The sequence below is a fragment of the Oncorhynchus gorbuscha genome, linkage group LG23 (genome assembly GCF_021184085.1).
Source record: "Oncorhynchus gorbuscha isolate QuinsamMale2020 ecotype Even-year linkage group LG23, OgorEven_v1.0, whole genome shotgun sequence".
In the NCBI taxonomy this organism is placed as follows: Eukaryota; Metazoa; Chordata; class Actinopteri; order Salmoniformes; family Salmonidae; genus Oncorhynchus; species Oncorhynchus gorbuscha.
Window position 1 is genome coordinate 43,490,831 of NC_060195.1, and position 24,024 is coordinate 43,514,854.

At 40.7% G+C, this 24,024-nt stretch overlaps 28 non-coding genes across 28 annotated transcripts; all 28 read right to left on the reverse strand.

Annotated features, from left to right (window-relative positions):
• Nucleotides 1–194: 194 nt before the first annotated feature.
• trnac-gca lies at nucleotides 195–266 on the reverse strand. Its single transcript has one exon. It is a non-coding gene; the product is annotated as a tRNA-Cys (tRNA).
• Nucleotides 267–689: 423 nt separating this feature from the next.
• trnac-gca lies at nucleotides 690–761 on the reverse strand. Its single transcript has one exon. It is a non-coding gene; the product is annotated as a tRNA-Cys (tRNA).
• A 918-nt stretch (nucleotides 762–1,679) lies between these two features.
• trnac-gca lies at nucleotides 1,680–1,751 on the reverse strand. Its single transcript has one exon. It is a non-coding gene; the product is annotated as a tRNA-Cys (tRNA).
• A 424-nt stretch (nucleotides 1,752–2,175) lies between these two features.
• Nucleotides 2,176–2,247, reverse strand: trnas-gga. The gene has a single exon. It is a non-coding gene; the product is annotated as a tRNA-Ser (tRNA).
• Nucleotides 2,248–2,668: 421 nt separating this feature from the next.
• trnac-gca lies at nucleotides 2,669–2,740 on the reverse strand. Its single transcript has one exon. It is a non-coding gene; the product is annotated as a tRNA-Cys (tRNA).
• Nucleotides 2,741–3,159: 419 nt separating this feature from the next.
• Nucleotides 3,160–3,231, reverse strand: trnac-gca. The gene has a single exon. It is a non-coding gene; the product is annotated as a tRNA-Cys (tRNA).
• A 422-nt stretch (nucleotides 3,232–3,653) lies between these two features.
• On the reverse strand, nucleotides 3,654–3,725 carry trnac-gca. Its single transcript has one exon. It is a non-coding gene; the product is annotated as a tRNA-Cys (tRNA).
• A 423-nt stretch (nucleotides 3,726–4,148) lies between these two features.
• On the reverse strand, nucleotides 4,149–4,220 carry trnac-gca. The gene has a single exon. It is a non-coding gene; the product is annotated as a tRNA-Cys (tRNA).
• A 422-nt stretch (nucleotides 4,221–4,642) lies between these two features.
• trnac-gca lies at nucleotides 4,643–4,714 on the reverse strand. Its single transcript has one exon. It is a non-coding gene; the product is annotated as a tRNA-Cys (tRNA).
• A 424-nt stretch (nucleotides 4,715–5,138) lies between these two features.
• Nucleotides 5,139–5,210, reverse strand: trnas-gga. The gene has a single exon. It is a non-coding gene; the product is annotated as a tRNA-Ser (tRNA).
• Nucleotides 5,211–5,631: 421 nt separating this feature from the next.
• trnac-gca lies at nucleotides 5,632–5,703 on the reverse strand. The gene has a single exon. It is a non-coding gene; the product is annotated as a tRNA-Cys (tRNA).
• Nucleotides 5,704–6,123: 420 nt separating this feature from the next.
• trnac-gca lies at nucleotides 6,124–6,195 on the reverse strand. Its single transcript has one exon. It is a non-coding gene; the product is annotated as a tRNA-Cys (tRNA).
• A 423-nt stretch (nucleotides 6,196–6,618) lies between these two features.
• trnac-gca lies at nucleotides 6,619–6,690 on the reverse strand. Its single transcript has one exon. It is a non-coding gene; the product is annotated as a tRNA-Cys (tRNA).
• Nucleotides 6,691–7,113: 423 nt separating this feature from the next.
• Nucleotides 7,114–7,186, reverse strand: trnac-gca. The gene has a single exon. It is a non-coding gene; the product is annotated as a tRNA-Cys (tRNA).
• Nucleotides 7,187–7,608: 422 nt separating this feature from the next.
• trnac-gca lies at nucleotides 7,609–7,680 on the reverse strand. The gene has a single exon. It is a non-coding gene; the product is annotated as a tRNA-Cys (tRNA).
• Nucleotides 7,681–8,102: 422 nt separating this feature from the next.
• On the reverse strand, nucleotides 8,103–8,174 carry trnac-gca. The gene has a single exon. It is a non-coding gene; the product is annotated as a tRNA-Cys (tRNA).
• A 918-nt stretch (nucleotides 8,175–9,092) lies between these two features.
• trnac-gca lies at nucleotides 9,093–9,164 on the reverse strand. The gene has a single exon. It is a non-coding gene; the product is annotated as a tRNA-Cys (tRNA).
• Nucleotides 9,165–9,585: 421 nt separating this feature from the next.
• Nucleotides 9,586–9,657, reverse strand: trnac-gca. Its single transcript has one exon. It is a non-coding gene; the product is annotated as a tRNA-Cys (tRNA).
• A 414-nt stretch (nucleotides 9,658–10,071) lies between these two features.
• Nucleotides 10,072–10,150, reverse strand: trnac-gca. Its single transcript has one exon. It is a non-coding gene; the product is annotated as a tRNA-Cys (tRNA).
• Nucleotides 10,151–10,572: 422 nt separating this feature from the next.
• Nucleotides 10,573–10,644, reverse strand: trnac-gca. Its single transcript has one exon. It is a non-coding gene; the product is annotated as a tRNA-Cys (tRNA).
• Nucleotides 10,645–11,066: 422 nt separating this feature from the next.
• trnac-gca lies at nucleotides 11,067–11,138 on the reverse strand. Its single transcript has one exon. It is a non-coding gene; the product is annotated as a tRNA-Cys (tRNA).
• A 422-nt stretch (nucleotides 11,139–11,560) lies between these two features.
• On the reverse strand, nucleotides 11,561–11,632 carry trnac-gca. The gene has a single exon. It is a non-coding gene; the product is annotated as a tRNA-Cys (tRNA).
• A 423-nt stretch (nucleotides 11,633–12,055) lies between these two features.
• On the reverse strand, nucleotides 12,056–12,127 carry trnac-gca. Its single transcript has one exon. It is a non-coding gene; the product is annotated as a tRNA-Cys (tRNA).
• Nucleotides 12,128–13,630: 1,503 nt separating this feature from the next.
• Nucleotides 13,631–13,702, reverse strand: trnac-gca. Its single transcript has one exon. It is a non-coding gene; the product is annotated as a tRNA-Cys (tRNA).
• Nucleotides 13,703–14,125: 423 nt separating this feature from the next.
• On the reverse strand, nucleotides 14,126–14,197 carry trnac-gca. Its single transcript has one exon. It is a non-coding gene; the product is annotated as a tRNA-Cys (tRNA).
• Nucleotides 14,198–14,619: 422 nt separating this feature from the next.
• trnac-gca lies at nucleotides 14,620–14,691 on the reverse strand. The gene has a single exon. It is a non-coding gene; the product is annotated as a tRNA-Cys (tRNA).
• A 422-nt stretch (nucleotides 14,692–15,113) lies between these two features.
• trnac-gca lies at nucleotides 15,114–15,185 on the reverse strand. The gene has a single exon. It is a non-coding gene; the product is annotated as a tRNA-Cys (tRNA).
• A 1,248-nt stretch (nucleotides 15,186–16,433) lies between these two features.
• trnac-gca lies at nucleotides 16,434–16,508 on the reverse strand. The gene has a single exon. It is a non-coding gene; the product is annotated as a tRNA-Cys (tRNA).
• Nucleotides 16,509–24,024: the final 7,516 nt, after the last annotated feature.

Below are 24,024 nucleotides of genomic sequence, written 5' to 3' on the forward strand. Positions count from 1 at the left end.
ATTTTGGACTGAGTAACATAACCAAAAAAGCAGCACTCCCTCTCTCAAGATACACTTAAAAAGCACTTGATTTCAAGGGGGTGCCAGGGATTGAACGTGAGAAATTGTCTAATAAGGGACATTTTTCACTGAGTAAAATATTATAAAAAAGAGTCCTCTACTCTGAAAATACTATTTGAAAGGACTTGATTTTAAGGGGGAATCAGGATTTGATCCTGGGACCTCTTGATCTGCAGTCAAATGCTCTACCACTGAGCTATACCCTCTCTGCTAGAAACTATCTAAAGGTGGAAAAAAATTATAATAAGGGACATTATAGCAGGAGATCAACAAAAACTGATAAAGAAAACCTTCTCTCTGAAAACATACCTAGGTAAAATATTTGATTTCAAGATGACAAAAGAATTACAACCTGAGACCTATTGATCTGAAGTCTGTTGCACTTCCACCAGTGTTAGGAACTGTCTGACAGAGAAAAACCATTGAATGAGGGACATTTTGGACTGAGTAACATAACCAAAAAAGCAGCACTCCCTCTCTCAAGATACACTTAAAAAGCACTTGATTTCAAGGGGGTGCCAGGGATTAAACGTGAGAAATTGTCTAATAAGGGACATTTTTCACTGAGTAAAATATTATAAAAAAGAGTCATCTACTCTCAAAATACTCTTTGAATGGACTTGATTTTAAGGGGGCATCAGGATTTAATCCTGGAACCTCTTGATCTGCAGTCAAATGCTCTACCACTGAGCTATACCCCCTCTGCTAGAAACTATCTAAAGGTGGAAAAAAATTATAATAAGGGACATTATAGCAGGAGATCAACAAAAACTGATAAAGAAAACCTTCTCTCTGAAAACATACCTAGGTAAAATATTTGATTTCAAGATGACAAAACAATTACAACCAGAGACCTATTGATCTGAAGTCTGTTGCACTTCCACCAGTGTTAGGAACTGTCTGACAGAGAAAAACCATTGAATGAGGGACATTTTGGACTGAGTAACATAACCAAAAAAGCAGCACTCCCTCTCTCAAGATACACTTAGAAAGCACTTGATTTCAAGGGGGTGCCAGGAATTGAACGTGAGAAATTGTCTAATAAGGGACATTTTTCACTGAGTAAAATATTCTAAAAAAGAGTCCTTTACCCTCAAAATAATATTTTGAAAGCACTTGATTTTAAGGGGGCATCAAGATTGAATCCTGGAACCTCTTGATCTGAAGTCAAATGCTCTACCACTGAGCTATACCCCCTCTGCTAGAAACTGTCTAAAGGTGGAAAAATTGTCTAATAAGGGAAATTATAGCTGGAGATCAACAAAAACTGATAAAGAACACCTTCTCTCTGAAAACATACCTAGGTAAAATATTTGATTTCAAGATGACAAAAGAATTACAACCTGAGACCTATTGATCTGAAGTCTGTTGCACTTCCACCAGTGTTAGGAACTGTCTGACAGAGAAAAACCATTGAATGAGGGACATTTTGGACTGAGTAACATAACCAAAAAAGCAGCACTCCCTCTCTCAAGATACACTTAGAAAGCACTTGATTTCAAGGGGGTGCCAGGAATTGAACGTGAGAAATTGTCTAATAAGGGATTTTTTCACTGAGTAAAATATTCTAAAAAAGAGTCCTCTACTCTCAAAATACTCTTTGAAAGCACTTGATTTTAAGGGGGCATCAGGATTTGAACCTGGGACCTCTTGATCTGCAGTCAAATGCTCTACCACTGAGCTATACCCCCTCTACCAGAAAATATCTAAAGGTGGAAAAAAAATTATAATAAGGGACATTATAGCAGGAGATCAACAAAAACTGATAAAGAAAACCTTCTTCTGAAAACATACCTAGGTAAAATATTTGATTTCAAGATGACAAAAGAATTACAACCTGAGACCTATTGATCTGAAGTCTGTTGCACTTCCACCAGTGTTAGGAACTGTCTGACAGAGAAAAACCATTGAATGAGGGACATTTTGGACTGAGTAACATAACCAAAAAAGCAGCACTCCCTCTCTCAAGATACACTTAGAAAGCACTTGATTTCAAGGGGGTGCCAGGAATTGAACGTGAGAAATTGTCTAATAAGGGACATTTTTCACTGAGTAAAATATTCTAAAAAAGAGTCCTCTACCCTCAAAATAATCTTTTAAAAGCACTTGAGTTTAAGGGGGCATCAGGATCTGAACCTGAGACCTCTTGATCTCCGGTCAAATGCTCTACCACTGAGCTATACCCCCTCTACCTGAAACTATATAAAGGTGGAAAAAAATATAATAAGGGACATTATAGCAGGAGATCAAGAAAAACTGATAAAGAAAACCTTCTCTCTGAAAACATACCTAGGTAAAAGATTTGATTTCAAGATGACAAAAGAATTACAACCTGAGACCTATTGATCTGAAGTCTGTTGCACTTCCACCTCTGTTAGGAACTGTCTGACAGAGAAAAACCATTGAATGAGGGACATTTTGGACTGAGTAACATAACCAAAAAGCAGCACTCCCTCTCTCAAGATACACTTAGGAAGCACTTGATTTCAAGGGGGTGCCAGGAATTGAACATGAGAAATTGTCTAATAAGGGACATTTTTCACTGAGTAACATATTCTAAAAAAGAGTCCTCTACCCTCAAAATAATCTTTGAAAGCAATTGACTTTAAGGGGGCATCAGGATTCGAACCTGAGACCTCTTGATCTGCAGTCAAATGCTCTACCACTGAGCTATACCCCCTCTAGCAGACCCTATCTAAAGGTGGAAAAAAATATAATAAGGGACATTATAGCAGGAGATCAACAAAAACTGATAAAGAAAACCTTTCTGAAAACATACCTAGGTAAAATATTTGATTTCAAGATGACAAAAGAATTACAACCTGAGACCTATTGATCTGAAGTCTGTTGCACTTCCACCAGTGTTAGGAACTGTCTGACAGAGAAAAACCATTGAATGATGGACATTTTAGACTGAGTAACATAACCAAAAAAGCAGCGCTCCCTCTCTCAAGATACACTTAGAAAGCACTTGATTTCAAGGGGGTGCCAGGATTTGAACGTGAGAAATTGTCTAATAAGGGACATTTTCACTGAGTAAAATATTCTAAAAAAGAGTCCTCTACCCTCAAAATAATATTTTGAAAGCACTTAAGTTTAAGGGGGCATCAGGATTTGAACCTGAGACCTCTTGATCTGCAGTCAAATGCTCTACCACTGAGCTATACCCCCTCTACCAGAAACTATATAAAGGTGGAAAAAAAATATAATAAGGGACATTATTGCAGGAGATCAACAAAAACTGATAAAGAAAACCTTCTCTCTGAAAACATACCTAGGTAAAAGATTTGATTTCAAGATGACAAAAGAATTACAACCTGAGACCTATTGATCTGAAGTCTGTTGCACTTCCACCTCTGTTAGGAACTGTCTGACAGAGAAAAACCATTGAATGAGGGACATTTTGGACTGAGTAACATAACCAAAAAGCAGCACTCCCTCTCTCAAGATACACTTAGGAAGCACTTGATTTCAAGGGGGTGCCAGGAATTGAACATGAGAAATTGTCTAATAAGGGACATTTTTCACTGAGTAACATATTCTAAAAAAGAGTCCTCTACCCTCAAAATAATCTTTGAAAGCAGTTGACTTTAAGGGGGCATCAGGATTTGAACCTGAGACCTCTTGATCTGCAGTCAAATGCTCTACCAATGAGCTATACCCCCTCTAGCAGACACTATCTAAAGGTGGAAAAAAAATATAATAAGGGACATTATAGCAGGGGATCAACAAAAACTGATAAAGAAAACCTTCTTTCTGAAAACATACCTAGGTAAAATATTTGATTTCAAGATGACAAAAGAATTACAACCTGAGACCTATTGATCTGAAGTCTGTTGCACTTCCACCAGTGTTAGGAACTGTCTGACAGAGAAAAACCATTGAATGAGGGACATTTTGGACTGAGTAACATAACCAAAAAAGCAGCACTCCCTCTCTCAAGATACACTTAGAAAGCACTTGATTTCAAGGGGGTGCCAGGAATTGAACGTGAGAAATTGTCTAATAAGGGATTTTTTTCACTGAGTAAAATATTCTAAAAAAGAGTCCTCTACTCTCAAAATACTCTTTGAAAGCACTTGATTTTAAGGGGGCATCAGGATTTGAACCTGGGACCTCTTGATCTGCAGTCAAATGCTCTACCACTGAGCTATACCCCCTCTGCTAGAAAATATCTAAAGGTGAAAAAAATTATAATAAGGGACATTATAGCAGGAGATCAAGAAAAACTGATAAAGAAAACCTTCTCTCTGAAAACATACCTAGGTAAAATATTTGATTTCAAGATGACAAAAGAATTACAACCTGAGACCTATTGATCTGAAGTCTGTTGCACTTCCACCAGTGTTAGGAACTGTCTGACAGAGAAAAACCATTGAATGAGGGACATTTTGGACTGAGTAACATAACCAAAAAAGCAGCACTCCCTCTCTCAAGATACACTTAGAAAGCACTTGATTTCAAGGGGGTGCCAGGAATTGAACGTGAGAAATTGTCTAATAAGGGATTTTTTTCACTGAGTAAAATATTCTAAAAAAGAGTCCTCTACTCTCAAAATACTCTTTGAAAGCACTTGATTTTAAGGGGGCATCAGGATTTGAACCTGGGACCTCTTGATCTGCAGTCAAATGCTCTACCACTGAGCTATACCCCCTCTAGCAGACCCTATCTCAAGGTGGAAAAAAAATATAATAAGGGACATTATAGCAGGAGATCAACAAAAACTGATAAAGAAAACCTTCTTTCTGAAAACATACCTAGGTAAAATATTTGATTTCAAGATGACAAAAGAATTACAACCTGAGACCTATTGATCTGAAGTCTGTTGCACTTCCACCAGTGTTAGGAACTGTCTGACAGAGAAAAACCATTGAATGATGGACATTTTAGACTGAGTAACATAACCAAAAAAGCAGCGCTCCCTCTCTCAAGATACACTTAGAAAGCACTTGATTTCAAGGGGGTGCCAGGATTTGAACGTGAGAAATTGTCTAATAAGGGACATTTTTCACTGAGTAAAATATTCTAAAAAAGAGTCCTCTACCCTCAAAATAATCTTTTAAAAGCACTTGAGTTTAAGGGGGCATCAGGATCTGAACCTGAGACCTCTTGATCTCCGGTCAAATGCTCTACCACTGAGCTATACCCCCTCTACCTGAAACTATATAAAGGTGGAAAAAAATATAATAAGGGACATTATAGCAGGAGATCAAGAAAAACTGATAAAGAAAACCTTCTCTCTGAAAACATACCTAGGTAAAAGATTTGATTTCAAGATGACAAAAGAATTACAACCTGAGACCTATTGATCTGAAGTCTGTTGCACTTCCACCTCTGTTAGGAACTGTCTGACAGAGAAAAACCATTGAATGAGGGACATTTTGGACTGAGTAACATAACCAAAAAGCAGCACTCCCTCTCTCAAGATACACTTAGGAAGCACTTGATTTCAAGGGGGTGCCAGGAATTGAACATGAGAAATTGTCTAATAAGGGACATTTTTCACTGAGTAACATATTCTAAAAAAGAGTCCTCTACCCTCAAAATAATCTTTGAAAGCAATTGACTTTAAGGGGGCATCAGGATTCGAACCTGAGACCTCTTGATCTGCAGTCAAATGCTCTACCACTGAGCTATACCCCCTCTAGCAGACCCTATCTAAAGGTGGAAAAAAATATAATAAGGGACATTATAGCAGGAGATCAACAAAAACTGATAAAGAAAACCTTTCTGAAAACATACCTAGGTAAAATATTTGATTTCAAGATGACAAAAGAATTACAACCTGAGACCTATTGATCTGAAGTCTGTTGCACTTCCACCAGTGTTAGGAACTGTCTGACAGAGAAAAACCATTGAATGATGGACATTTTAGACTGAGTAACATAACCAAAAAAGCAGCGCTCCCTCTCTCAAGATACACTTAGAAAGCACTTGATTTCAAGGGGGTGCCAGGATTTGAACGTGAGAAATTGTCTAATAAGGGACATTTTTCACTGAGTAAAATATTCTAAAAAAGAGTCCTCTACCCTCAAAATAATCTTTTGAAAGCACTTGAGTTTAAGGGGGCATCAGGATTTGAACCTGAGACCTCTTGATCTGCAGTCAAATGCTCTACCACTGAGCTATACCCCCTCTACCAGAAACTATATAAAGGTGGAAAAAAAATATAATAAGGGACATTATTGCAGGAGATCAACAAAAACTGATAAAGAAAACCTTCTCTCTGAAAACATACCTAGGTAAAAGATTTGATTTCAAGATGACAAAAGAATTACAACCTGAGACCTATTGATCTGAAGTCTGTTGCACTTCCACCTCTGTTAGGAACTGTCTGACAGAGAAAAACCATTGAATGAGGGACATTTTGGACTGAGTAACATAACCAAAAAAGCAGCACTCCCTCTCTCAAGATACACTTAGGAAGCACTTGATTTCAAGGGGGTGCCAGGAATTGAACGTGAGAAATTGTCTAATAAGGGACATTTTTCACTGAGTAAAATATTCTAAAAAAGAGTCCTCTACCCTCAAAATAATCTTTGAAAGCACTTGACTTTAAGGGGGCATCAGGATTTGAACCTGAGACCTCTTGATCTGCAGTCAAATGCTCTACCACTGAGCTATACCCCCTCTACCAGAAACTATCTAAAGGTGGAAAAAAAATATAATAAGGGACATTATAGCAGGAGATCAACAAAAACTGATAAAGAAAACCTTCTCTCTGAAAACATACCTAGGTAAAATATTTGATTTCAAGATGACAAAAGAATTACAACCTGAGACCTATTGATCTGAAGTCTGTTGCACTTCCACCTCTGTTAGGAACTGTCTGACAGAGAAAAACCATTGAATGAGGGACATTTTGGACTGAGTAACATAACCAAAAAAGCAGCACTCCCTCTCTCAAGATACACTTAGAAAGCACTTGATTTCAAGGGGGTGCCAGGAATTGAATGTGAGAAATTGTCTAATAAGGGACATTTTTCACTGAGTAAAATATTCTAAAAAAGATTCCTCTACTCTCAAAATACTCTTTGAAAGCACTTGATTTTAAGGGGGCATCAGGATTTGAACCTGGGACCTCTTGATCTGCAGTCAAATGCTCTACCACTGAGCTATACACCCCTCTGCTAGAAACTATCTAAAGGTGGAAAAAATGTATAATAAGGGACATTATAGCTGGAGATCAACAAAAACTGATAAAGAAAACCTTCTCTCTGAAAACATACCTAGGTAAAATATTTGATTTCAAGATGACAAAAAAATTACAACCTGAGACCTATTGATCTGAAGTCTGTTGCACTTCCACCTCTGTTAGGAACTGTCTGACAGAGAAAAACCATTGAATGAGGGACATTTTGGACTGAGTAACATAACCAAAAAAGCAGCACTCCCTCTCTCAAGATACACTTAGAAAGCACTTGATTTCAAGGGGTGCCAGGAATTGAACGTGAGAAATTGTCTAATAAGGGACATTTTTCACTGAGTAACATATTCTAAAAAAGAGTCCTCTACCCTCAAAATAATCTTTGAAAGCACTTGATTTTAAGGGGGCATCAGGATTTGAACCTGAGACCTCTTGATCTGCAGTCAAATGCTCTACCACTGAGCTATACCCCCTCTACCAGAAACTATCTAAAGGTGGAAAAAAATTATAATAAGGGACATTATAGCAGGAGATCAACAAAAACTGATAAAGAAAACCTTCTCTCTGAAAACATACCTAGGTAAAATATTTGATTTCAAGATGACAAAAGAATTACAACCTGAGACCTATTGATCTGAAGTCTGTTGCACTTCCACCAGTGTTAGGAACTGTCTGACAGAGAAAAACCATTGAATGATGGACATTTTAGACTGAGTAACATAACCAAAAAAGCAGCGCTCCCTCTCTCAAGATACACTTAGAAAGCACTTGATTTCAAGGGGTGCCAGGAATTGAACGTGAGAAATTGTCTAATAAGGGACATTTTTCACTGAGTAACATATTCTAAAAAAGAGTCCTCTACCCTCAAAATAATCTTTGAAAGCACTTGACTTTAAGGGGGCATCAGGATTTGAACCTGGGACCTCTTGATCTGCAGTCAAATGCTCTACCACTGAGCTATACCCCCTCTGCTAGAAACTATCTAAAGGTGGAAAAAAATATAATAAGGGACATTATAGCAGGAGATCAACAAAAACTGATAAAGAAAACCTTCTCTCTGAAAACATACCTAGGTAAAATATTTGATTTCAAGATGACAAAAGAATTACAACCTGAGACCTATTGATCTGAAGTCTGTTGCACTTCCACCTCTGTTAGGAACTGTCTGACAGAGAAAAACCATTGAATGAGGGACATTTTGGACTGAGTAACATAACCAAAAAAGCAGCACTCCCTCTCTCAAGATACACTTAGAAAGCACTTGATTTCAAGGGGGTGCCAGGAATTGAACGTGAGAAATTGTCTAATAAGGGATTTTTTTCACTGAGTAAAATATTCTAAAAAAGAGTCCTCTACTCTCAAAATAATCTTTGAAAGCAGTTGAATTTTAGGGGGCATCAGGATTTGAAACTGAGACCTCTTGATCTGCCTTCAAATGCTCTACCACTGAGCTATACCGCCTCTACCAGAAAATATCTAAAGGTGGAAAAAAATTATAATAAGGGACATTATAGCAGGAGATCAACAAAAACTGATAAAGAAAACCTTCTCTCTGAAAACATACCTAGGTAAAATATTTGATTTCAAGATGACAAAAGAATTACAACCTGAGACCTATTGATCTGAAGTCTGTTGCACTTCCACCTCTGTTAGGAACTGTCTGACAGAGAAAAACCATTGAATGAGGGACATTTTGGACTGAGTAACATAACCAAAAAAGCAGCACTCCCTCTCTCAAGATACACTTAGAAAGCACTTGATTTCAAGGGGGTGCCAGGAATTGAACGTGAGAAATTGTCTAATAAGGGACATTTTTCACTGAGTAAAATATTCTAAAAAAGAGTCCTCTACCCTCAAAATAATCTTTTGAAAGCACTTGAGTTTAAGGGGGCATCAGGATTTGAACCTGAGACCTCTTGATCTGCAGTCAAATGCTCTACCACTGAGCTATACCCCTCTACCAGAAACTATCTAAAGGTGGAAAAAAATATAATAAGGGACATTATAGCAGGAGATCAACAAAAACTGATAAAGAAAACCTTCTCTCTGAAAACATACCTAGGTAAAATATTTGATTTCAAGATGACAAAAGAATTACAACCTGAGACCTATTGATCTGAAGTCTGTTGCACTTCCACCTCTGTTAGGAACTGTCTGACAGAGAAAAACCATTGAATGAGGGACATTTTGGACTGAGTAACATAACCAAAAAAGCAGCACTCCCTCTCTCAAGATACACTTAGAAAGCACTTGATTTCAAGGGGGTGCCAGGAATTGAACGTGAGAAATTGTCTAATAAGGGACATTTTTCACTGAGTAACATATTCTAAAAAAGAGTCCTCTACTCTCAAAATACTCTTTGAAAGCACTTGATTTTAAGGGGGCACCAGGATTTGAACCTGGGACCTCTTGATCTGCAGTCAAATGCTCTACCACTGAGCTATACCCCTCTACCAGAAACTATCTAAAGGTGGAAAAAATTATAATAAGGGACATTATAGCAGGAGATCAACAAAAACTGATAAAGAAAACCTTCTCTCTGAAAACATACCTAGGTAAAATATTTGATTTCAAGATGACAAAAGAATTACAACCTGAGACCTATTGATCTGAAGTCTGTTGCACTTCCACCTCTGTTAGGAACTGTCTGACAGAGAAAAACCATTGAATGAGGGACATTTTGGACTGAGTAACATAACCAAAAAAGCAGCACTCCCTCTCTCAAGATACACTTAGAAAGCACTTGATTTCAAGGGGGTGCCAGGAATTGAACGTGAGAAATTGTCTAATAAGGGACATTTTTCACTGAGTAAAATATTCTAAAAAAGAGCACTCTACCCTCAAAATAATCTTTTGAAAGCACTTGACTTAACAGGGCATTAGGATTTGAACCTGAGACCTCTTGATCTGCAATCAAATGCTCTACCACTGAGCTATACCCCCTCTACCAGAAACTATCTAAAGGTGGAAAAAAATTATAATAATGGACATTATAGCAGGAGATCAACAAAAACTGATAAAGAAAACCTTCTCTCTGAAAACATACCTAGGTAAAATATTTGATTTCAAGATGACAAAAGAATTACAACCTGAGACCTATTGATCTGAAGTCTGTTGCACTTCCACCAGTGTTAGGAACTGTCTGACAGAGAAAAACCATTGAATGAGGGACATTTTGGACTGAGTAACATAACCAAAAAAGCAGCACTCCCTCTCTCAAGATACACTTAGAAAGCACTTGATTTCAAGGGGTGCCAGGAATTGAATGTGAGAAATTGTCTAATAAGGGACATTTTTCACTGAGTAAAATATTCTAAAAAAGAGTCCTCTACTCTCAAAATACTCTTTGAAAGCACTTGACTTTAAGGGGGCATCAGGATTTGAACCTGGGACCTCTTGATCTGCAGTCAAATGCTCTACCACTGAGCTATACCCCCTCTACCAGAAACTATCTAAAGGTGGAAAAAAATATAATAAGGGACATTATAGCAGGAGATCAACAAAAACTGATAAAGAAAACCTTCTCTCTGAAAACATACCTAGGTAAAATATTTGATTTCAAGATGACAAAAGAATTACAACCTGAGACCTATTGATCTGAAGTCTGTTGCACTTCCACCTCTGTTAGGAACTGTCTGACAGAGAAAAACCATTGAATGAGGGACATTTTGGACTGAGTAACATAACCAAAAAAGCAGCACTCCCTCTCTCAAGATACACTTAGAAAGCACTTGATTTCAAGGTGGTGCCAGGAATTGAACGTGAGAAATTGTCTAATAAGGGACATTTTTCACTGAGTAACATATTCTAAAAAAGAGTCCTCTACCCTCAAAATAATCTTTGAAAGCACTTGACTTTAAGGGGGCATCAGGATTTGAACCTGAGACCTCTTGATCTGCAGTCAAATGCTCTACCACTGAGCTATACCCCATCTACCAGCAACTATCTAAAGGTGGAAAAAATTATAATAAGGGACATTATAGCAGGAGATCAACAAAAACTGATAAAGAAAACCTTCTCTCTGAAAACATACCTAGGTAAAATATTTGATTTCAAGATGACAAAAGAATTACAACCTGAGACCTATTGATCTGAAGTCTGTTGCACTTCCACCTCTGTTAGGAACTGTCTGACAGAGAAAAACCATTGAATGAGGGACATTTTGGACTGAGTAACATAACCAAAAAAGCAGCACTCCCTCTCTCAAGATACACTTAGAAAGCACTTGATTTCAAGGGGGTGCCAGGAATTGAACATGAGAAATTGTCTAATAAGGGACATTTTTCACTGAGTAAAATATTCTAAAAAAGAGTCCTCTACCCTCAAAATAATCTTTGAAAGCACTTGACTTTAAGGGGGCATCAGGATTTGAACCTGAGACCTCTTGATCTGCAATCAAATGCTCTACCACTGAGCTATACCCCCTCTACCAGAAAATATCTAAAGGTGGAAAAAAATTATAATAAGGGACATTATAGCAGGAGATCAACAAAAACTGATAAAGAAAACCTTCTCTCTGAAAACATACCTAGGTAAAATATTTGATTTCAAGATGACAAAAGAATTACAACCTGAGACCTATTGATCTGAAGTCTGTTGCACTTCCACCTCTGTTAGGAACTGTCTGACAGAGAAAAACCATTGAATGAGGGACATTTTGGACTGAGTAACATAACCAAAAAAGCAGCACTCCCTCTCTCAAGATACACTTAGAAAGCACTTGATTTCAAGGTGGTGCCAGGAATTGAACGTGAGAAATTGTCTAATAAGGGACATTTTTCACTGAGTAAAATATTCTAAAAAAGAGTCCTCTACCCTCAAAATAATCTTTGAAAGCACTTGACTTTAAGGGGGCATCAGGATTTGAACCTGAGACCTCTTGATCTGCAGTCAAATGCTCTACCACTGAGCTATACCCCCTCTACCAGAAAATATCTAAAGGTGGAAAAAAAATTATAATAAGGGACATTATAGCAGGAGATCAAGAAAAACTGATAAAGAAAACCTTCTCTCTGAAAACATACCTAGGTAAAATATTTGATTTCAAGATGACAAAAGAATTACAACCTGAGACCTATTGATCTGAAGTCTGTTGCACTTCCACCTCTGTTAGGAACTGTCTGACAGAGAAAAACCATTGAATGAGGGACATTTTGGACTGAGTAACATAACCAAAAAAGCAGCACTCCCTCTCTCAAGATACACTTAGAAAGCACTTGATTTCAAGGGGTGCCAGGAATTGAACGTGAGAAATTGTCTAATAAGGGACATTTTTCACTGAGTAAAATATTCTAAAAAAGAGCACTCTACCCTCAAAATAATCTTTTGAAAGCACTTGACTTGACATTGAATCAGGATTTGAACCTGAGACCTCTTGATCTGCAATAAAATGCTCTACCACTGAGCTATACCCCCTCTACCAGGAAATATCTAAAGTTGGAAAAAATAATTATAATAAGGGACATTATAGCAGGAGATCAAGAAAAACTGATAAAGAAAACCTTCTCTCTGAAAACATACCTAGGTAAAATATTTGATTTCAAGATGACAAAAGAATTACAACCTGAGACCTATTGATCTGAAGTCTGTTGCACTTCCACCAGTGTTAGGAACTGTCTGACAGAGAAAAAACATTGAATGATGGACATTTTAGACTGAGTAACATAACCAAAAAAGCAGCGCTCCCTCTCTCAAGATACACTTAGAAAGCACTTGATTTCAAGGGGGTGCCAGGAATTGAACATGAGAAATTGTCTAATAAGGGAAATTTTTCACTGAGTAAAATATTCTAAAAAATAGTCCTCTACCCTCAAAATAATCTTGAAAGCACTTGACTTTAAGGGAGCATCAGTATTTGAACCTGAGACCTCTTGATCTGCAGTCAAATGCTTTAAACCACTGAGCTATACCCCTCAAAAATATCAAAGAAAAAAATATCTAAAGGTGGAAAAAAAAACATTGTAATAAATTGAATGAGGGACATTTAGGATTTGATTTCAAGATACACTTAGAAAGCACTTGATTTCAAGGGGTGCCAGGAATTGAACGTGAGAAATTGTCTAATAAGGGACATTTTTCACTGAGTAACATATTCTGTTAAAAGAGTCCTCTACCCTCAAAATAAAAAGGGAGCATCAGGATTTGAATGTCAAATGGAGCTATACACCCTCTACCAGAAAATATCTAAAGGTGGAAAAAATTGTAATAAATTGAATGAGGGACATTTTGGGACTGAGTAACATAACCATAACCAAAAAGCAGCACTCCCTCTCCCAAGATACACTTAGAAAGCACTTGATTTCAAGGGGGTGCCAGGAATTGAACGTGAGAAATTGTCTAATAAGGGACATTTTTCACTGAGTAAAATATTCTAAAAAAGAGCCCTCTACCCTCAAAATAATCTTTTGAAAGCAGTTGACTTTAAGGGAGCATCAGGATTTGAACCTGAGACCTCTTGATCTGCAGTCAAATGCTCTACCACTGAGCTATACACCCTCTACCAGAAACTATCTAAAGGTGGAAAGAAATTATAATAAGGGACATTATAGCAGGAGATCAAGAAAAACTGATAAAGAAAACCTTCTCTCTGAAAACATACCTAGGTAAAATATTTGATTTCAAGATGACAAAAGAATTACAACCTGAGACCTATTGATCTGAAGTCTGTTGCACTTCCACCTCTGTTAGGAACTGTCTGACAGAGAAAAACCATTGAATGAGGGACATTTTGGACTGAGTAACATAACCAAAAAAGCAGCACTCCCTCTCTCAAGATACACTTAGAAAGCACTTGATTTCAAGGGGTGCCAGGAATTGAACGTGAGAAATTGTCTAATAAGGGACATTTTTCACTGAGTAAAATATTCTAAAAAAGAGTCCTCTACCCTCAAAATAATATTTTGAAAGCACTTGAGTTTAAGGGGGCATCAGGATTTGAACCTAAGACCTCTTGATCTGCAGTCAAATGCTCTACAACTGAGCTATACCCCTCTACCAAAAACTATCTAAAGGTGGAAAAAAATTATAATAAGTGACATTATAGCAGGAGATCAAGAAAAACTGATAAAGAAAACCTTCTCTCTGAAAACATACCTAGGTAAAATATTTGATTTCAAGATGACAAAATAATTACAACCTGAGACCTATTGATCTGAAGTCTGTTGCACTTCCATCAGTGTTAGGAACTGTCTGACAGAGAAAAACCATTGAATGAGGGACATTTTAGACTGAGTAACATAACCAAAAAAGCAGCACTCCCTCTCTCAAGATACACTTAGAAAGCACTTGATTTCAAGGGGGTGCCAGGAATTGAACGTGAGAAATTGTCTAATAAGGGACATTTTTCACTGAGTAAAATATTCTAAAAAAGAGTCCTCTACCCTCAAAATAATCTTTTGAAAGCACTTGACTTAAGGGGGCATCAGGATTTGAACCTGAGACCTCTTGATCTGCAGTCAAATGCTCTACCACTGAGCTATACCCCCTCTACCAGAAAATATCTAAAGGTGGAAAAAATATATAATAAGGGACATTATAGCAGGAGATCAATAAAAACTGATAAGAAAACCTTCTCTCTGAAAACATACCTAGGTAAAATATTTGATTTCAAGATGACAAAAGAATTACAACCTGAGACCTATTGATCTGAAGTCTATTGCACTTCCACCAGTGTTAGGAACTGTCTGACAGAGAAAAAACATTGAATCATGGACATTTTAGACTGAGTAACATAACCAAAAAAGCAGCGCTCCCTCTCTCAAGATACACTTAGAAAGCACTTGATTTCAAGGGGGTGCCAGGAATTGAACATGAGAAATTGTCTAATAAGGGAAATTTTTCACTGAGTAAAATATTCTAAAAAATAGTCCTCTACCCTCAAAATAATCTTGGAAAGCACTTGACTTTAAGGGAGCATCAGTATTTGAACCTGAGACCTCTTGATCTGCAGTCAAATGCTCTACCAGTGAGCTATACCCCCTCGACCAGAAAATATCTAAAGGTGGAAAAAAATTGTAATAAATTGAATGAGGGACATTTAGGACTGAGTAACATAACCATAACCAAAAAAGCAGTGCTCCCTCTCCCAAGATACACTTAGAAAGCACTTGATTTCAAGGGGGTGCCAGGAATTGAACGTGAGAAATTGTCTAATAAGGGACATTTTTCACTGAGTAACATATTCTAAAAAAAGAGTCCTCTACCCTCAGAAATAATCTTGGAAAGCAGTTGACTTTAAGGGAGCATCAGGATTTGAACCTGAGACCTCTTGATCTGAAGTCAAATGCTCTACCACTGAGCTATACCACCTCGACAAGAAAATATCTGAAGGCGGAAAAAATATATAATAAGGGACATTATAGCAGGAGATCAAGAAAAACTGATAAAGAAAACCTTCTCTCTGAAAACATACCTAGGTAAAATATTTGATTTCAAGATGACAAAAGAATTACAACCTGAGACCTATTGATCTGAAGTCTGTTGCACTTCCACCTCTGTTAGGAACTGTCTGACAGAGAAAAACCATTGAATGAGGGACATTTTGGACTGAGTAACATAACCAAAAAAGCAGCACTCCCTCTCTCAAGATACACTTAGAAAGCACTTGATTTCAAGGGGGTGCCAGGAATTGAACGTGAGAAATTGTCTAATAAGGGACATTTTTCACTGAGTAAAATATTCTACAAAAGAGTCCTCTACCCTCAAAATAATATTTTGAAAGCACTTGACTTTAAGGGGCATCAGGATTTGAACCTGAGACCTCTTCATCTGCAGTCAAATGCTCTACCACTAATCTATACCCCCGCTGCTAGAAACTACCTAAAGGTGGAAAAATTGTCTAATAAGGGACATTATAGCTGGAGATCAACAAAAACTGATAAAGAACACCTTCTCTCTGAAAACATACCGAGCTAAAATATTTGATTTCAAGATGACAAAAGAATTACAATCTGAAACCTATTGATCTGAAGTCTGTTGCACTTCCACCTCTGTTAGGAATTGTCTGACAGAGAAAAACCATTGAATGAGGGACATTTTAGACTGAGTAACATAACCAAAAAAGCAGCACTCCCTCTCTCAAGATACACTGAGAAAGCACTTGATTTCAAGGGGGTGCCAGGATTTGAACGTGAGAAATTGTTGAATAAGGGACATTTTTCACTGAGTAACATATTCTAAAAAAGAGTCCCCTACCCTCAAAATACTCTTTGAAAGCACTTGAATTTAAAGGGGGCATCAGGATTTGAACCTGGGACCTCTTGATCTGCAGTCAAATGCTCTACCACTGAGCTATTATACCCCTGGGTTGGGATTTGTGGGTGATTGTTCCGGTCTCTGTGTTTTTTGCACCAGGTTGGCTCAGTCACTTTGGTTTTTCTTTTTTCCTTGTTTTGGAAGAGAAGAGAACGAGCGCCATTCTCCTTGCGGAGATGGTGCTAAATACATCAACACGGTCGGTCCCTGGGATTGGGCTGGCCAACACGATTCGGTTTGCTTGGAAGGAAAATGAGTTGGAGCCTTTAGGACGGGAAACTTTTGGAAGGATAATATTGATGGGGATTCTAAAGCTGACGGTGAAGGACGTGTTCTGTTTCCAAGGCAACTTGTTGGAGGGAGCATACGACGTGGCACTATATACAGAGGAGAAACACGATGATATCCTGAGAAGGGCAAGAGCAGTGGGAGGTGAGAGGCCGATGAGCCACTATGAAATACCAAGCCTGGCGAAGAACAACTTTAGGGTTGTAACTGTCAACATTTACAACCCTTACGTTAAGTACGAAGAGGTGAGGGCCTTTCTGGGGAGATACATGGATAACGTCTCCTCAGCAAGGCACCTCAAAGACTCCCTTGGATTTTGGATTGGGGGTAGAGGCTTCCAGGCCCTCCTCAGGGAGGACCCAAAGGGACATGGTGGCTACCTCCATCCTCCTGCTATGTTCTCCCTAGGGGCTGACAGGGGGATGTTGTTTTATGCACGTCAGCCCCCATTTTGCAGGCGCTGTATGGCCTACGGCCACGTATTCGCTTCGTGCAGCACAAGAAAATGCAGATTTTGTGGATCTGAGGAACACGAGGCGAGGGATTGTGACAAGCCTAAGGCGTGCCACGGGTGTGGCTCGTCAGAACACCTGTGGCGGGGGTGCCCGGATTGTCAGAGGTCATATGCGTCTGCGGCTGGGGGGGAGCAGGAGCGGGGGATGGGGAAGGAAGCACGCCTCATGACCAGAGTACAGGCCCAGAGGGGAAGGCCGCAAGGAAGGATGAGGAGCAAGAAGCGGCGGATGGAAGAGAGAAGGAAACGGAAGGCACGGGAGTAGGAGAACCAGGAAAAGTGGCGGAAGAAGGCAACCGAGTGGAGGAGCATGAGAGAGAAGAAAGCGAGGGAGGATTGTTGGAGAAGGAGACTGTGGAAGAGCAGGTGGACTGGGGGGAAAGTGCCCTGGTGGAAGAGATGAGGGGTATGGTGGAGGAGCTGGCGGGGGGGGAGGGTGGTATCTCTCCTCTGCCGCCATCACCAAATAAGAGAATGAAGAGGAGGGTGCGATTGGCCGACAGTGAGAGGGAGGGGATGGCCAAGAGAGTGATGGGGGTGGGAGAAACCTCTGGGTTGCTGCTGGTTTCCCCAGGCCCTCAACTTCTGTTGGGTGGGGACACACCTAACAAGACTCTCAAATGTAAGGGGTTTAAGAGATTTTGTTAAGGGGAGGGCGGTTTTTAGTTATTTGGAGGGTGTGGGGTTTGATTTTTGTTTTTTACAGGAGGTTCACCTGAGGGATGGAGGGGATGTTAGTAGGTTTAAGGGGGAGTGGGACAAGGGGGAGTCGGTTTGGGGTATTGGGGGTGCACTCATCGGGGTATGGATTTTGTGTGGGCACAGGGAGGTAAAAGTGGAGGATTTCTTTTGTAGTAATGCAGGGGAGGGTTATAGGGGTGGATGTCACGATAAGGGATTGTAAATTTAGATTAGTGGTGGTGTATGGGCCACAGGTGGTGGCAGACAGGAGGGAGATGGTGGACTGTCTGACGCCCCTGTGTGTCACAAATAGGAAATTAGTGATAGGGGGGATTTTAATACAGATTTGGGAATAGGGGGGGATAGCAGTGCAGGCGCCATTGCCGGGCTAATGGCTTGCCATGGTCTGGTAGATGGTGGTCTGCACACTACTCCGAAAATGGCCGGTCCTACATGGCGCAACTCCAGGGGGGTTGATCGGAGGCTCGACTATATTTTTGTACCCAGGTCTTTGGGTAAGTTGTCTGGGCGGCTGTTGCCTGTTTTCTTTTTGGATCACGACGGGGTGCTCCTGCAGGTGGGGTCGCCAGTCTGCCTCTTTGGTAGGGGGTACTGGAAGTTAGATCGGGAAGTGCTGGAGGAGCAGGCTTTTGTTGACGGGTTTTATTGTTTCTTTTGGAGGCTTGAAGTCCTCAGGTCCATGTGCGAGGGGGTGTTAGAGTGGTGGGAATTAGTTAAGGTGAGGATTAGGGCTTTTATAATAGGGTATTGCAAGAGGAAAAAAAGGGAGGAGAGGAGGGAGGTGGATCGTATCCAAAGGTTAATTGAACTCGAATACGAGGCAGGCAACCTCGGCGGGTCGTTTGACTGGGAGAGATCCGCAACCCTAAAGGCGCAGCTCAGGGAGTTGCAGGAGCGGAAGGCTCGAGCTTTCCTGGAGCATGCGCATAGTGGCTTTATAGAACATAATGAGACTTGTTCTGCTATGTTCTTTAAGTCGGTTAAGGCCAGACAGAGTAGGAAGGTAATGCATGGCATAGGGAAGAAAATGGTAGTATAGTTAGAGAACCAGCGGATATGGTCAGGGTGACAACTGAACATTTCCAAGGTTTATTTAAGGAAAGGGAAATAGATGTAGAGCAGGGAAATGTTTGTTTTTAGAACACTTGTCCAGGCGGTTGCCGGAGGATATTAGAGAAGTGATGGAGGCCCAGATCTCACTAGAAGAGGTTGAGAGCGCTCTTAGGAGGATGGGAAAAGGGAAGGTGCCTGGGATGGATGGGCTGCCGGTTGAGTTTTATCTCAAGTTTTGGGGTATACTTGGACCAGTGGTCCTCGAAGTCTTGAAGGCCATCCTTGAGACGGGGGTCCCGGGGGGATCAATGGCTGTTGGTGTGCTGTCACTTTTATTTAAGAAGGGGGAAGTAACAGACCTTGGCAACTGGCGGCCGTTGACCATGCTGTGTGTAGATTACAAGCTACTTGCAAAGGTTTTAACAGACCGGTTGCGCACAGCCCTTCCCTACGTCGTCCATGAGGATCAGACGTGCGGGGTAGAGGGCCGCTCTATTAGATGGAACCTACAGTTAATCAGGGACTCCATCGATTGGGTTGAAGATAGAGGACTGCCTTTAATGGTAGCAGCGCTAGATCAGGCGAAAGCCTTTGATCGCGTGAAAAGATCCTTTTTATTCAGAGTGTTAGGTCGATTAGGATTTGGGGAGAAGTTCATAGGATGGATTCGTACATTATATGTCGGAGCGGGGTGCCGAGTTAGTGTAAATGGTCACTTGGGTGACGTTTTTGACCTCTCGTCTGGGGTCAGGCAGGGGTGCCCACTCTCGGCTCTCCTCTTCGTTCTGTACATGGAGCCTCTGGGGGCTGCCATTAGGGCAGACACAGGGGTGGAAGGCTTGTTGATCCCTGGAAGTGGTGGGCTGCGTGTTAAGATGACGCAGTACGCCGACGACACTTCCTTGCTGCTGTGCAAGGACTCGTGCCTGACAAGGTCCCTTGCCATCTTTGGGTAACCGGACGGGTGTATCACTGGATAGTCAAGCTCCGTTAACCTGTTAAGGAAGTAGAGAATTCAAGCAGCTTTTCGCAGCTTTTTGTTAAAAATCGCGCAACATTTCAGCGCCCTGCTACTCGTGCCAGGAATATAGTATATGCATATGATTAGTATGTGTGGATAGAAAACACTCAGACGTTCATAAAACTGGTTATATCACGGCTGTGACTATAACAGAACATGCGTTTCATCGAAAAGTGCAGGAAAATCTGATCACTGAAAATTGGAAAATATATCAATGCGCCACTTGCATGTATTGTCTATGGGAAAGCAAATTACCTGGAGCCGAGATTGCAATTCCCACAGCTTCCACACGATGTCAACAGTCTTGTCATTTGCCTAGGCTTTGTTTCTTGGTCAAACGAAGAAGAGACAGCCCATTTCTTCAGGTCTCGGACCGGATATTTTGGTTGAGATTTACCCGGACATTATTTCCAGACGTACCCCTATAGAATATACATCGCCTCGTGATCAATTTGATCGCTTATTAACGTTTACTAATACCTAAAGTTGCATTACAAAAGTATTTCGAAGTGTTTTGTGAAAGTTTATCATCAACTTTTTTAATTTAAAAAAATTACGTTACGTTATAAGACGCTATTTTTTTCCGTTTATCACACAGTCTTCATAGATCGATATCTAGGCTATATATGGACCGATTTAATCGAGAAAAAAAGGACCCAATAGTGATTATGGGACATCTAGGAGTGCCAACAAAGAAGATGGTCAAAGGTAATGAATGTTTTATATTTTATTTGTGCGGTTTGTGTAGCGCCGACTATGCTAATTATTTTGTTTACGTCCCCTGCGGGTCTTTGGGGGTGTTACATGCTATCAGATAATAGCTTCTCATGCTTTCGCCGAAAATCATTTTAAAAATCTGACTTGTTGCCTGGATTCACAACGAGTGTAGCTTTAATTCAATACCCTGCATGTGTATTTTAATGAACGTTTGAGTTTTCAATATTACTATTAGCATTTAGCGTAGCGCATTTGCATTTCCAGATGTCTAGATGGGATGCCTGCGTGTCAGGTAGGAGCAAGAGGTTAACTGCTCAACACAGAATAGCCGCATGTGCTCACTCCCTCAAAACATTGAGAAAATATACTTTCTATTTCATTCTGCTTTGTTCAATTGTATTCATTATACTATACCATGGAATTCCATAGAAATTTGGCATAGCCATATCATGTTTCTTTAGACCTGTCTAAAATAAAATAATGGATTTATTCTGAAGGTGTAGGCTATATAACATGGATTTATTGGACTTATGGCTTGTAGGCTATGTAAGGAAGCCAGGAGACACTAAATGTGTTTATGTTAATTACTATTTATGGATAGGGGGCAGCATTTTCACTTTGGATGAATTGCGTGCCCATAGTGAACTGCCTCCTACTCTGTCCCAGATGCTAATATATGCATATTATTACTATTGGATAGAAAACACTCACAAAGTTTCTAAAACTGTTTGAATCATGTCTGTGAATATGGCAGAACTCATATGGCAGGCAAACTTCCAAACAGGAAGTGGAAATTCTGGGGCTTGTTGATTTTCAACTCATCGCCTATTCACATCCCAGTAAGATATGGATCTGTTCGCACTTCCTACACCTTCCACTTGAAGTCAAATCAAATCAAATCAAATCAAATTTATTTATATAGCCCTTCGTACATCAGCTGATATCTCAAAGTGCTGTACAGAAACCCAGCCTAAAACCCCTAACGGCAAACAATGCAGGTGTAAAAGCACGGTGGCTAGGAAAAACTCCCTAGAAAGGCCAAAACCTAGGAAGAAACCTAGAGAGGCACCGGGCTATGTGGGGTGGCCAGTCCTCTTCTGGCTGTGCCGGGTAGAGATTATAACAGAACATGACCAAGATGTTCAAATGTTCATAAATGACCAGCATGGTCAAATAATAATAAGGCAGAACAGTTGAAACTGGAGCAGCAGCACAGTCAGATGGACTGGGGACAGCAAGGAGCCATCATGTCAGGTAGTCCTGGGGCACGGTCCTAGGGCTCAGGTCCTCCGAGAGAGAGAAAGAAAGAGAGAATTAGAGAGAGCATATGTGGGGTGGCCAGTCCTCTTCTGGCTGTGCCAGGTGGAGATTATAACAGAACGTGGCCAAGATGTTCAAATGTTCATAAATGACCAGCATGGTTGAATAATAGTAAGGCAGAACAGTTGAAACTGGAGCAGGAGCATGGCCAGGTGGACTGGGGACAGCAAGGAGTCCTCATGTCAGGTAGTCCTGGGACATGGTCCTAGGGCCCAGGCCAGTTGAAACTGGAGCAGCAGCATGGCCAGGTGGACTGGGGACAGCAAGGAGTCATCATGTCAGGTAGTCCTGGGGCATGGTTCTAGGGCTCAGGTCCTCCGAGAGAGAGAAAGAAAGAGAGAAGGAGAGAATTAGAGAACGCACACTTAGATTTACACAGGACACCGAATAGGACAGGAGAAGTACTCCAGATAAACAAACTGACCCTAGCCCCCGACACATAAACTACTGCAGCATAAATACTGGAGGCTGAGACAGGAGGGGTCAGGAGACACTGTGGCCCCATCCGAGGACACCCCCGTACAGGGCCAAACAGGAAGGATATAACCCCACCCACTTTGCCAAAGCACAGCCCCCACACCACTAGAGGGAAATCTTCAACCACCAACTTACCATCCTGAGACAAGGCCGAGTATAGCCCACAAAGATCTCCGACACGGTACAACCCAAGGGGTGGGGGAACCCAGACAGGCCGACCACAACAGTGAATCAACCCACCCAGGTGACGCATCCCCCAGGGACGGCACGAGAGAGCCCCAGCAAGCCAGTGACTCAGCCCCGTAACAGGGTTAGAGGCAGAGAATCCCAGTGGAAAAAGGGGAACCGGCCAGGCAGAGACAGCAAGGGCGGTTCGTTGCTCCAGAGCCTTTCCGTTCACCTTCCCACTCCTGGGCCAGACTACACTCAATCATATGACCCACTGAAGAGATGAGTCTTCAGTAAAGACTTAAAGGTTGAGACCGAGTTTGCGTCTCTGACATGGGTAGGCAGACCGTTCCATAAAAATGGAGCTCTATAGGAGAAAGCCCTGCCTCCAGCTGTTTGCTTAGAAATTCTAGGGACAATTAGGAGGCCTGCGTCTTGTGACCGTAGCGTACGTATAGGTATGTACGGCAGGACCAAATCAGAGAGGTAGGTAGGAGCAAGCCCATGTAATGCTTTGTAGGTTAGCAGTAAAACCTTGAAATCAGCCCTTGCTTTGACAGGAAGCCAGTGTAGAGAGGCTAGCACTGGAGTAATATGATCAAATTTTTTGGTTCTAGTCAGGATTCTAGCAGCCGTATTTAGCACTAACTGAAGTTTATTTAGTGCTTTATCCGGGTAGCCGGAAAATAGAGCATTGCAGTAGTCTAACCTAGAAGTGACAAAAGCATGGATTAATTTTTCTGCATCATTTTTGGACAGAAAGTTTCTGATTTTTGCAATGTTACGTAGATGGAAAAAAGCTGTCCTCGAAATGGTCTTGATATGTTCTTCAAAAGAGAGATCAGGGTCCAGAGTAACGCCGAGGTCCTTCACAGTTTTATTTGAGACGACTGTACAACCATTAAGATTAATTGTCAGATTCAACAGAAGATCTCTTTGTTTCTTGGGACCTAGAACAAGCATCTGTCATGTTTGTCATTTATTATCATGTCTTGTCCCTGTGCTCCCCATGCTATTCGTTTCCCTCTGCTGGTCTTATTTGGTTCTTTCCCTCCTTCTATCCCTCTCTCTCCCCCTCCCTCTCTCACTCTCTCGCTCTCTCTTCTCTCTATCGTTCCGTTCCTGCTCCCAGCTGTTCCTATTCCCCTAATCATCATTTAGTCTTCCCACACCTGTTCCCGATCCTTTCCCCTGATTAGAGTCCCTATTTATTCCTTTGTGATCCGTTCCTGTCCCGTCGGTTCCTTGTATTGTATTCACCATGCTGTGATTGCGTTTCGCCCTGTCCTGTCGTGTTTTTGCTGT